We start from the raw sequence: 12826 nt of genomic DNA on the forward strand, positions 1-12826 counted from the left end.
ATTAGGGGTGCAACGATACACAAAATTCACGGTTCGGTTCGGTTCAATACTTTGGTGTCACGGTTCGATATTTTTTCGATACAAAAAAAAATGTTCATGCCTTTTTAATTTGTCATTTATTAAAATTATAAATATATATTTTAACACAAAAGTACAGTTTTTAAATTGAACCCTAACCCTTGTGCGTGTTGTTTTTTAGCTCGTCATATTGCAGCCACAGAAATTCTTTTGTCCATGAAACCATAAAGCTGCACTTTCTTTTTGCCTTATAGTCTGATTTGTCATAACTTCTCCGTTTTGTGGTAAGCTTTTCTTTGGCTGTCACTTCTTCACCCTGACCTGTCTTATTTGGCTCAGCAGAACTAAAATATATATCTGTCTGTGAAGGTTCTCAGTCATCCAGGTCATCGTAGTGAAATATATATCCTGCCGCACTCACATAAGCTCAGCGATTCTCTGCGCGATCAACCTCTCACATGTTTAAGCTGCGGGAGATTTCACTTGTCATGTTTGCATAGTAAGCTAACAATTAATAAGACGATGTCAGAGGAATTGGTGCACAAATTATCATCACTCACAGATCAGTGCTGTCGCTCTCTATACACAGTTTGCGCGATTGCAAAGTGAAAGCAAAAAAACAAGCGCAAATTCAAACACGATTTCAATATGTCACATATTGACAGTGGCTCACCCAATGACATAATTACCCAGCTACATTTCTGAAACAATGCAAAAGCAATGACATATATTTTTCCTTCCTACAACAGCCCGACAGGCAGGGCAGAGATAGCCCCGGGACGTCGGGCTAGCGATATTGCGAGCCCTGTATCTGATTGAGGAATCACTCATCTTTGGAAAAGAGAGTTTATTACAGAGAAATGTCTCTTTCCAAAATAAAAGCTATACTATCCGCTTCTTCTGGGCTATATTCTCAGCAGCATATTAAACATATCAGGTCTCCATAAGGAGAATCCTGTGCTAACAGCTGTCTAAATGACTCGGCTAAAGTTTGTAGCATGCATGCTTGTTGTTTTTGTCTTTGCACTAGGATGATGTCGGTGTAAATGTGCAGTCATATTCGTTGTGTTCCCACTAGTGCTTTCAGGTTAATCTCGTTGAAATAACCTTAACGCCACAACACGGCACATCTCCGTTAACGAGCTACCCTATACAGAGGGGCTAGACGGCCAACACGTTAACGAGCTAACTGCGCTAACACACTAGCTCCCACCCATGTAATTGAGCATTGCATGGCACATCCAACATACTGTTTTACTTTAGTCCATGACTCGCTTACCTTCAGGGTCATACGTCACATGAAAACCAAAATAATTCCAAACGCCAGATCTGAATGAGGGTGGGGAGGTCCACTTCTGTCTCGCTAGCTTGCCCTGCGCTCTTCCTTCTGACCATGCTGTCTGTGTTGAGTGCCCAGTGAATCTGCGTTCGACTACTCCGCCTAGGCTGCACTCTCGAGCCTAGGCGGAGTAGTCAAATGCAGATTCACTGAGCACTCAACACAGACAGCATCGTCAGAAGGAAAGTTGATAAAATAAATTACAAATTTTGTATTGTTCTTTTTTTTTTCTCCCCTTTGGTTTTCTTTCTTTCTCTCCCCCTCTTTCTTTCATTCTTTCCCCCTGTCCTATCCCACAGTCATGTCTGTCCCGTTTGCAACTGAAAATAAAATAAATTCATAATTATAATAAAGGTCAATCAAATGGACCAATATGATGATCCACTTAAAATAAATCCTCTTGGCATCTTTCTTGGCCTCAAGACAACAATTCTGATGGCTATAGATCCAAACGGGACACAAAAAAAAAAAAAAAAAAAAAAAATTGAAAAAAATTATATTGTTCGATACATATGCGTACCGAACCGAAAGCACTGTATCGAACGGTTCAATATCGATACGAATATCGTTGCACCCCTAATATATATATATATATATATATATATATATATATATATATATATATATATATATATATATATATATATATATACATATATATATATATACATATATATATATATATATATACATTGGCTGAATGTGAAGTAGTAGCAGCAAGCAGGTGAATTCTGTACATTAATATGAATAGACATCTGACTATTTTACAGGATAGACAATATAAACATATTTAAAATTAAAGGAATTGAAATGTACATTGTGCCTTGGTTTAGTGTCTGGAAGAGTCCTGTCTCAGTCAATTATAGATGATGTGAGAGGGCGGGTGTGTGTGTTTAGGGCACGGATGGCTTGGGGATAGAAGCTCCTCTTGAGTCTCTCTGTCCTTGCCCAGAAGATGCGGAACCTTCTACCAGATTGCAGAAGTTGGAACAGTTTGTTGCCAGGATGGGACGGGTCCTTCAGTATCTGCGCTGCTCTAGTCCGGCATCTCCTCATCCAGGTCACGATAATCTACGAGCTTTGTTTAAGTTTCTTGAAGACATTTCACCTCTTATCTCAGAAGCTTCTTCATTTCTAAGAGCAAATGGTGGAGAGTCCCAGATATGTAAGCCCCATTGGGAGTGTCCCTTGAGATTGATCGTTTTGCCTAATCACACAAGCCAAGGTGTAAAAACGGGAGTGGGTCAGCCAAGGTTTCAGGTGAACCCAAACGTGCCCCACCCTTTATGTGACTTATCAACACATTCTCACTCCCAACTCGTCAAACGTGTGACGCATGGTCAGGCTCCCTCTGCTTCACTTATGGACGCGCAGGGTACCCCTCTCGCATCGGGAATTGACGTGAAGGGTCCTCCGATTGAAGAGATTGCCGCGGAAGTGCCTGTTGTCGGTATATTTAAACATTTTCCAAATCACATTGTAGTGACGTATACAGAACACAATAAATTATATAATGTAAACAACTACCGGTACCTGAAAAACAGGTAGAACGATACTTTTGTATCGTTTATTGCATTTACGGAGTGAGTGATGTATGCTGGGTAATGGCACAGCTAGCTACTGGGTGACTTTATTCACCCGCTTCGGCTGTTATCAGTCCATACAATGGGCGTTATTAGCACAAATCAGTCCCATAGATATGGACCATCTCCTGCTAGATTGTTCAGAAGGTTGTTCTCATCCATCCAGATGGAGGATCACTAACAGGAGAGTGGGAGACTCCAGAATCCACTCTGGCTGGAATCCGGTGGATATGCGGTGTGTACAGGTAAGACCATTTAAACGGACAGCATTTATAGAATGACTATTAAAAGTCAGCGAGTGTCAGTAATGTTAATGTGGTTATGTTAGTAATACACAGAGTGCTAATATAACAGCTTTAAGATGCATTTGTAGATATTATTACGTGTTTTACCGTCTTTATGGTGCTAGCTTAAAGTTACGGTGTAAACGTTAGCTTATATTGGAGTAAAGCTGTTACTGTTTAAACGATGTTAGCACAGAAATATTAGCTTCTGTCATGACTGATGAAGTTACTAGTTAATAAAGTTTCCAGTAAAGTGTTTAATCGCAGCCACAGATTGACAGCAAATATCTCGATTAGCTTCACTGCATCTATAATAAATATGTGCAAGTTTCAGTGCTTCATTTAAACTGTATGATACTTATACTGACCCAGGGTCAGTGTAAAATACAATCCCAGCTGTGTTCCTGAGAGGTGGACTGTGAGCACAGAAACACATGTTCATACATACAGCTGCAGCAAACTTACATTAATTTTAAATAGATTTGTTACTCTGATGTCTGTCTCTGTGTTAGTCCTCTGACAGACTGGTGACCTGTCCAGGTGTGTTCTACCTATGACTACTGGGACAGGCTCTAGCCTCTGTAATAGAAATTTTCTGTTATTCTCATTTAAAGTATTTAAGTGCTTATGCATATGCTTAGTTGTGACACTGTTATAGACTGTTCAGTGAAAGTTTCTAAAACTAGATGAACTTACTTCAGCGTCAGCAGTTTGAGAAAACAACTCCCTTTACAGGTGCTGATAAGGCCAAGGGCACAAAACAGCATAACCATTGATCCGTTGAAGTGTGGTAGGATCAGTTTGTAACTTCCTCCCTCTTCCTTGGAATGCATAAAGGAGGAGGAGCACCACTTCTGTGGCAGCGCTGACATGACTGAACTGTGATGTTTGATGTGTGTTGGCGCAGTAATAAATAGCTTGATCACAGCTCTTTCTGTGTTGCAGACTTTATTTAAAAAATTCCACGACACCCCCCCACTGTGAACCTGAATTTAATATTCAGAAGACATTTGTTTAAATAGTTCTACAAATCTGAGCTGTTGGTGTGTCCTTGGATTGTGTGGTAATAATATTAGAGCCTGCAATCTTTCTTACTGAATCTCTACTATGAGTCATGTTACCTGAGATTAATTCTATGTTTACCTGTCAGCCTGGACGAATGTGCTGTGTGAAGGAAATTAAATTAAATCAGATCTGAACTGCGCACATTTAAGGAACCTGTTCATATTTAATTGAAATATGAACCAGTGATTTTTTGATTGCTGATTCCAAGAGAGTCTTTGTGGAAATCCTGTTTGGCTTTTTGTTATTTTAATTCTCTTCTCTGTTTTCCAGAACAGTTCTCCACAGTCACTGTCCACATGGGTCAGTGGGACCAAGAAGCACTCTGCTAATGTGGGACTCTGACCAGCAACATCCAGCAGGACCCAGACAGCGTTTTCTATCTCCCAGCTGGAGGTTTTTGTTTGTCTGTGACTGGAGAGTCAGATTTTTGTTGAGCTTCACACTTGCAGAGGTAAGTCAGTTTGCAGAGATCCCTCCCACCCTGGCTTTTATGTGCTAGATTTCTTATCTGAAAGAGTAATATTTCAGTGACTGCTGCTTATACCACAGGTTAAGACACGCTACTGATCCCTGATAGGAGAATCATCAATTTTGGCAACAAAGAAGCCTGGTGGATGTTTGTTTACAGTCTGATGATGGGACATCATGCTCTGCATCTTCAAAGTTTGCCTCCTCATTATTATTCATACCCAGTAATGTGAAGTATGCTTATATCTACTATAACTGAACCAACCTGGTGCTCTTCATTTATGGAGGCTGTTGAGTCTGAATGTTGGATGTTGTGTATCTCGTGTTCTCTGGGCTTTGTTGTCCTCAGTCTTTTTGCAGGATCAGAAAGCAAAACCAGGAGGCGCGTAAATGTTTCTTCTCCATGATGTTTCTTCAAATGTTTCTTCTGGATAATGATAAGACTGTGACACGAGATGCCACCTTTGGTCTTGTGATGACGCAAAGCTCAGGAAGAAGTGTGATTAAATGATACCCACATGTTGAGGAGGATGTACAGGGGCACCTGCAGCCAAATCCAAGCTTCAGGTTAGTTGTAGTTGCAGAATGCTATAGACTGAGACATCTGAGGCATCAAATGCTTGATTAAACAGATGAAAAAAAGAAGTTTCTTCCCTATAATTATCACTTCTTAAAATCTGTAGCAACTTCAAGTCTGTCAGCGTGCTGAGCATGCTCAGAATGTGACAATATATTTTTGTTCAATATTTAATTTCTTTCAGTTGCAATTGTTAAATGAATATATATATATATATATATATATATATATATATATATATATATATATATATATATATATATATATATATATATATATATATATATATATTCTTATAATTTAGCAAATTAAATTATCAAAAAATATACATATATCTGTATTAGTTTTAATAAATTAATTTGACACCTGTATTGAAAATACCATATTGTATTCATACAGAATCAAAATCAAATCAAAAATCAAATCAAATCACTTTTATTGTCACATCACATGTGCAGGTACATTGGTACAGCACATGTGAGTGAAATTCTTATGTGCGAGCTTCACAAGCAACAGAGTTGTGCAAAATACAATAATGTAAACAAGCAAAATACAAGAATGGCTACATCTGAAACTAATAAATATATGTACAATATATAATAGTATATGCATTTCTGGATGTGTATACTAAATATTTTTCTACGTGTGTGTGTGTGTGTGTACACATATTTTACAAATTAAATAGAGTAAACAATAAATAAAATATATAAAAATATACAGAGTTGAGACATGTGCAAAACAGTGGCATTACTGTACAGTATGGAGTGCATAATGTTAAAGTTCCAGTAGTGAAGCTGAGGTGTCTATGACGTGTTCAGCAGTCTGATGGCCTGATGGAAGAAGCTGTCTCTCAGTCTGCTGGTACGGGACCGGATGCTGCAGAACCTCCTTCCTGGGGGAAGTAGTCTGAACAGTTTATGGCTGGGGTGACTGGAGTCCTTGATGATCCTCCCCGCTTTCCTCAGGCAGCGCTTCCTGTAGATGTCTTGTAGGGAGGGAAGCTCACCTCCAATTATCCGTTCAGAGCACCACACTACTCGCTGGAGAGCTTTGCAGTTGTAGGCGGTGCTGTTGCCATACCTGTCATGGTCCTGGGTCCCCTGACCCAGCGTTTTTAGTTCCTTGTGATGTTTGTAATATTGTACTTGTGTGAGTTATTTTATGGTTTCTAGTTTCGATCCCTTGCCCTTCATGTTTCTCTGTGTCCCCTCTGTTCTGTGTAAGTCTGTGTCTGCATGTTTGATTTCCCCTCTGTGTCTTTCGGTTCTTAGAGTCCTCTGCCTTATGGTTTATGTCTCTGTGTTCCTTAGTTGCTGTCTCCACTGTGTCAAGTTCGCGTCTCTATGTGATCCTTCCTGTTTTACTTTGAAGTTCCGTGTCTTATGTGAATGTGTCCTGCTTTGCTTGTCTCGTCAGTCCTGATTTCTCCCAGCTGTGCCCTCCTTCTGTGTCTCATTCCCTCGTTATCCCTCTGTGTATTTAAGCCCTGTGTTTCTCTTTGTCAGTGTCGTAGTCTCCCTCATGCTGTGTGTGATTCTCCCCGTGGTTCCTGGTTTACTTTATGTTTAGCTTTCCCAGTTTAGTGTAGTACTGTTTTTGTGTTTCACCCTTTGCCAGCATTAAAGCTGTGTTTTTGAGTTTACGTTTCGTCTCCGTGAGTTTGCGTTTGGGTCCTTCTCCTGCCTGCCACACAGCCGAATCATGACAATACCAGGTGGTGATGCATCCAGTGAGGATGCTCTCAATGGCACAGTGATAGAAGGTCCTGAGGATGCGGGGGCTTATGCCAAATCTTTTCAGTCTCCTGAGAAAGAAGAGGCGCTGCTGCGCCTTCTTCACTGTTTTGTTTGTGTGTACTGACCACGTAAGATCCTCAGCCAGATGTACACCAAGGAACCGGAAGCTGCTCACTCTCTCCACAGCAGCGCCGTTGATGGTGATGGGGGTGTGTACTTCTCTGCACCTCCGGAAGTCCACTATCAGCTCCTTTGTCTTTGCGACGTTGAGGGTGAGATGGTTGTCTTGACACCAGTGGGTCAGGGCGCTGACCTCCTCCCTGTAAGCCGTCTCATCACCGTTGGTGATAAGACCCACCACTGTAGTGTCGTCCGCAAACTTCACAATGATGTTGGAGTTGTTAGTGGCTGTGCAGTCGTAGGTGTAGAGTGAGTACAGGAGAGGGCTCAGTACACACCCCTGTGGAGCACCAGTGTTCAGTGTGATGGGGGATGAGGTGATGCTGCCCAGTCTGACCACTTGGCGTCTGTCAGACAGGAAGCTAAGGATCCAGCTGCAGAGGGAGCTACTCAGTCCTAGATCCTGCAGTTTCCTGTCCAGCTTCGAGGGAACGATGGTATTGAATGCTGAGCTGTAATCTACAAACAGCATTCTCACATACGTGTCTCTCTTCTCCAGGTGTGACAGGGCAGTGTGTAGTGTCAGGGCTATGGCATCATCAGTGGACCTGTTGTGGCGGTATGCAAACTGTAGAGGGTCCAATGAGTCGGGTAGTGCAGAGCAGATGAAGTCCCTGACCAGCTTCTCGAAGCATTTGCTTACAATGGGGGTCAGGGCTACAGGTCGCCAGTCGTTCAATGAGGAGATGGTGGAGGATTTGGGTACAGGGACGATGGTGGCCATTTTGAAGCAGGCTGGGACTACAGACAGAGAGAGGGAAAGGTTGAAGATGTGCGTGAACACTCCAGCCAGCTGAGCCGCGCATGACTTGAGGACGCGGCCGGGAATCCCGTCCGGACCAGTAGCTTTGCGTGCGTTCACCTTCCTGAAGCACTTCCGCACATCCTCCTCAGACACAGTGTGCGCACTGACGTCATCCGCGGTGCGCACACTGTCCGGTCTCATGGTGTTCGCTGTGTCGAATCTACCATAGAATACGTTTAGATCCTCACACAGAGAGGCCGTGGTCTGCGGTGTGCTGGTTTTCCCTCTAAAGTCTGTGATCGTGTTTAGTCCCTGCCCCATACTCCGAGGGTTGTCAAACTGTTGCTCCACCCTGTCCCTGTACTCACGTTTGGTTGCTTTGATCGTCTTCCGGAGTTGGTAATGTGCGTGTTTGTAGTCCGATGTGTTCGCGGAGGCAAAGGCGGTGCTCCGTGCCGCGCAAACATCTCCGTTAATCCAGGGTTTTTGATTTGGGAAGGATTTAACTGTTCTGGATGGGACGACATCTTCCACGCATTTTCTGATAAATCCGCAGACTGAGTCTGTGTACTCATCAATGTCCCTAGCAGCCACGTGAAACATTTCCCAGTCCGCGTGATCAAAACAGTCCCGCAGCGCAGACTCCGATTGGTCCGTCCAACAGTGCACCGCCCTCCGGGTTGGAGCTTCCTGTTTCAGCTTCTGCCTGTAGGCGGGCAGGAGCAGGATGGAGCAGTGATCTGATTGGCCGAATGGGGCGCGGGGGAGGGCTTTGTACACATCCCGGAAAGAGGTGTACCAGTGGTCGAGTAGCCGGTCTCCACGAGTGTTAAAATGGATGTGTTGGTGGAGTTTGGGTGAGACTTTCTTCAGGTTTCCCTTATTAAAGTCTCCGGCTGTGATAAACGCTGCCTCTGAGTGTGCGGTTTCCTCGCTGCTGATCGCGCTGTACAGTTCCCTGAGTGCTCGGTCAGTGTCGGCTTGTGGGGGAATGTAAACAGCCGTAATAATGGCCGGCACTTAATCATCAGGTACTCCAGGTCCGGTGAGCAGAAGGATTTGACCGGGTGCACGTTCGCATAATCACACCAGCTGTTGTTGATCATGAAACATACACCACCGCCTCTGCTTTTCCCAGTAAGATCCTGTGACCTGTCCACGCGATGCACGGAGAACCCCGGTAGTTGTATTGCGGAGTCCGGTACCTTGTCCAATAGCCAGGTTTCTGTGAGCCAGATCACGCAGCAGTCCTGCATCTCTCGCTGGAATGAGATCCGTGCCCGAAGCTCGCACAGCTTGTTCTCCAAAGACTGCACATTAGCCAGTAATAAACTGGGTAACGGTGGTCTGTTAGTGCGCCGTCTCAGTCGAACCAGAACGCCAGATCTTCTCCCTCTGCGTCGGCGTTTGCGGCCTCCAGGGCCAGAGAACAAAGGCGTCTCGGTGAGATGAATGGGGGGTCTGCAAACGGAGCGTCCGTGTTGCAAAACGTTAACTCCGGAAAGTTATAAGAAAGACCGTCTTTTATGTCCAGTAAGGTTTGTCGGTCGTACACAAGGAGACATGTGCTACTCGAGAAAAAATGAAGGAAAAGTAAAATTAAGCACAGAAAAAAGCTGTTGCTTGGGGGAGCTCGCGACGAGGCTGCCATACTCGGCGCCATCTTGGATCAGCACGCCAGTTTGGTATCATTGTTTGTCTGCTCACTGATTGCTGAAGCTAAGAGCTGCTTTGATCTGTTTGGATCTAAAGTATCCAAAGTTGAGCTCTGATGTTTCTTCACCCCTGTGTGTGTGATATGTGATTTCCTACATGCTGGCAGAGCAGCAGTTTGTGCTCACAGATGGTGACGGTGTGGAGAGACGGTGGTGTTTCCTCAGAAGAACCAGCAGAGTCACAAAGGACACCAGTCCATCTCACCACCTTGACTTGCTGACTGATGCTCGTCTGCACTGCACAGAGGAAATCAACTGACCGAGGTTTGTCCAGTGACGTGTTATGAAATGTATATTTGTTTTAGGCTTACAGTTAGTGATGGGCAGATGAAGCCCCATGAAGCACTGAAGCTTTTCATCCAATTGGTTCACCCCAACGCGAAGCTTCATGAAGCTTCATTTGCTCTAGTAGGACACCTACTGGACGTAAAAATAATAGCTGGCATGAATTTGAAGAGTGTGGCATTTTGCACACAGCCTGTAAATGTCAACAACAAAAGGAGTGTGTAAAACATGTATATTGTAGTGATGGCAGTACACTGTGTATATTTATAGTGGCAGTATGGAAAATGATTATTTGGAAATGCTTGAAATGGAAATGATCATTTACTGTGAGGTGAGGTGTGGTTGGGGTGTGGACAGTGGTTGTGCTTTTGTAACGTTGAGGTATGGACAGCTACACACTGAGGCCTCAGTCCTGCCTGTTCACATTTTATTCTGTAAAAACTAAATTTTCACTGCTTTTATGACCTTTTTAGTGGGGAGAACATAGCTGGGATTTAATGATTTAACAAATCTTTTGAATCCTTTGTCCTCCACAATGCTAAATGGCTGGGAGTCCTCAATCACCATGCTGACCAGGTCTTCATCTATTTGAGATTGTTCTCCTGAGGAAAGACAATAAAGATAAAGCACAAATATAAATATCACACACGTAACTTATAACAGTTGTATAATATTGTTATATCATTTAGTAACATTACTGCATCCTATATTATCATTGCATTTGATGGCTCACCTGGTCTTGCTCCACGATCGGTGTCCCCCTTATTCTCATGCAAAGCTCTGTAGTGCCTAAGCATGGATGAGGTGTTGCTGTTATATCCCAGCTCCCTGGCACATAGCAAACACTTCACCTTGTACAAAAGTCAAGACAGCTCAACATAAATTGTATTGCACCATCAGTATCATGAAAATACATCTTCTGTAGAAATTTACATACCTTGTTGGGAGGAATAAGATCAAAATGTTCCCACACAGGGGAGGACATCCTCCTCTTCTTAGCTGGCTCCATTCTCTCCTGACTTTCCTCACTCTCATAAACCTCCAAACGGTCTCCAAACTCTCACTAACCGCAACTCTCCATCAAACACCCACATTTTTGAATGAAGTCTGAGGGGTTTATATCGCTGTCATATCTCGCGGCAAAGTTCGAACCACTTCATGAACCAGTCACGTGGTACAGCCGGGCAGCGAGGCTTCGGACGTCATCATTTTCAGCTCCTCCCATAAATGAAGCAAGCCTCGATACGCGTTTCGCGGAAACGCCCCCTCCATTACTCGACACACGCTCCGAAGCCTCGATACAGAACGTCCCATCACTACTTACAGTTATGTTTTTCTTGACAGAGGCTCTGCAGAGGTTAGACAAAGCAGAGAAAACATGTGCTTTACATTTTACTGTGATTTATTGAGATATTTGTTGCCTGATGTTCAGCAGGAATGGAGAAATAGAATCAAAGGGAGATGTTTTTGACGTTTTTGTAATGATGTAAGTAAATCTTCAATATTATTTATTTGCTTGGTTATATTAGGAGTGTTTCTGAGTGAGGGGGAGAGGAGTCATCATCCTGTTTAAGTGACGTAGATCAGTGGATACACTTGTCTCCCCTTTAAAGGAGACAATCCAAGTCATTCTTAAATGTTAGCGCTTTCAAATACACAAACATTTTTAAAGGACAAAAATGAACATCCAACTTTGACTGTAATGCAAAATAAATCTTTGCATGTATGTTTTCAAACTCTCAGATGGGCAGCATATCAGTCTTGGACTGTCTAACCTGCCGGAGCAGCATTGAATGACCACCGCACATGAGCATGTTCCTGCAACATTCAGCATCTGATCCTTCATCTGTGTGCTGCTGCTTTTGGTAAGTAGAGTTACCCAACTCCAGTAACTCTAAACACATGCCATCCATTTCTAACGGCCTGGTTACTTCCTGTCAGTTACTTTAGAAACCATGTGGTCACCTGACCTAACACTGTTTCTTCTTCTTCCCCTTAATGTTGAAGTGTCAAATGTCAAACAGCTGGAGGGGAAACTACACCAGTGTACTGAGATGTTTCACCAACACGTGCCAGATGCTGTTCCTTCATGGTGACATCACCAGAGACAGCCCCGCCCACCTCAGGACCTCGCCATTGATCATGATGATTATAATGATGACAGCGAGCGGAACTAAGACTGTAAAAATCCACGACCAGAATTTTTCTTTCTAATTATTAATGAATACTGAGAGCCTCTTTCTGTGTTTTGTCTGTTTTGGGGTTGTTTTTTTTACCTCATTTGTTACTAACAAAGTTCAGCAAACTCACACAGTTTACATTCTGTATGTTTCCATCTTTACCAGCCACACTCCAACTGCATTTAAGAAAATAATCCTTAGAAATTGTCGTTTTTCTCTTTTGTAATTGATGATAATTCAGTGAATATACTGCGCTGCTTCCTTTTATTGCTTTAAGTTTTTCAGTGTCCAGTTATTTTTTACTGCCGTTTGAATTCTCTGTATGTTTGACCCTGTAGACTGTTTGATGGATTGCTTGTCTTCCTATTTGTTACCACCGCCTGTTTTTGACTAAAGATTTGGATTTCTGGCTTCAACACAGCCTCTGCGTGTCCTCTCTTTGTGTCCTCTTCCTCTGTGAATGTGTTGCATGTGTCACAGATTCATTTTATTAACAGCTTTCCCACAGTGAGTTGCATCAGCATTCATTCACAGCACATTTCAGAAGGATTCAGATTAATACAGTGATCTTACAGTCAGAATGATCCTGACAGAGTGCCACTGTAAATGATCTTTCATCAGGTAAATTTTAAAGTTCAGTATTTCAAAGCA

The 12826-nt window shown here is 42.9% G+C and overlaps 1 long non-coding RNA gene across 5 annotated transcripts; it reads left to right on the forward strand.

Moving 5' to 3' along the window:
* Nucleotides 1-2987: 2987 nt before the first annotated feature.
* Nucleotides 2988-12591, forward strand: LOC145424345 (uncharacterized). 5 transcript variants are annotated; one of them, XR_013905398.1, is made up of 5 exons: nucleotides 2988-3185; nucleotides 4560-5324; nucleotides 9823-9974; nucleotides 11739-11860; nucleotides 12003-12591. It is a non-coding gene; the product is annotated as an uncharacterized LOC145424345 (long non-coding RNA). The 5 variants fall into 5 exon arrangements; XR_013905397.1 differs by lacking the exon at nucleotides 2988-3185 and having other exon boundaries at nucleotides 4204-4740; nucleotides 4839-5324; XR_013905399.1 differs by lacking the exon at nucleotides 2988-3185 and having other exon boundaries at nucleotides 4204-4740; nucleotides 4867-5324.
* Nucleotides 12592-12826: the final 235 nt, after the last annotated feature.

This window comes from Astatotilapia calliptera, chromosome 23, assembly GCF_964374335.1.
Source record: "Astatotilapia calliptera chromosome 23, fAstCal68.1, whole genome shotgun sequence".
In the NCBI taxonomy this organism is placed as follows: domain Eukaryota; kingdom Metazoa; phylum Chordata; class Actinopteri; order Cichliformes; family Cichlidae; genus Astatotilapia; species Astatotilapia calliptera.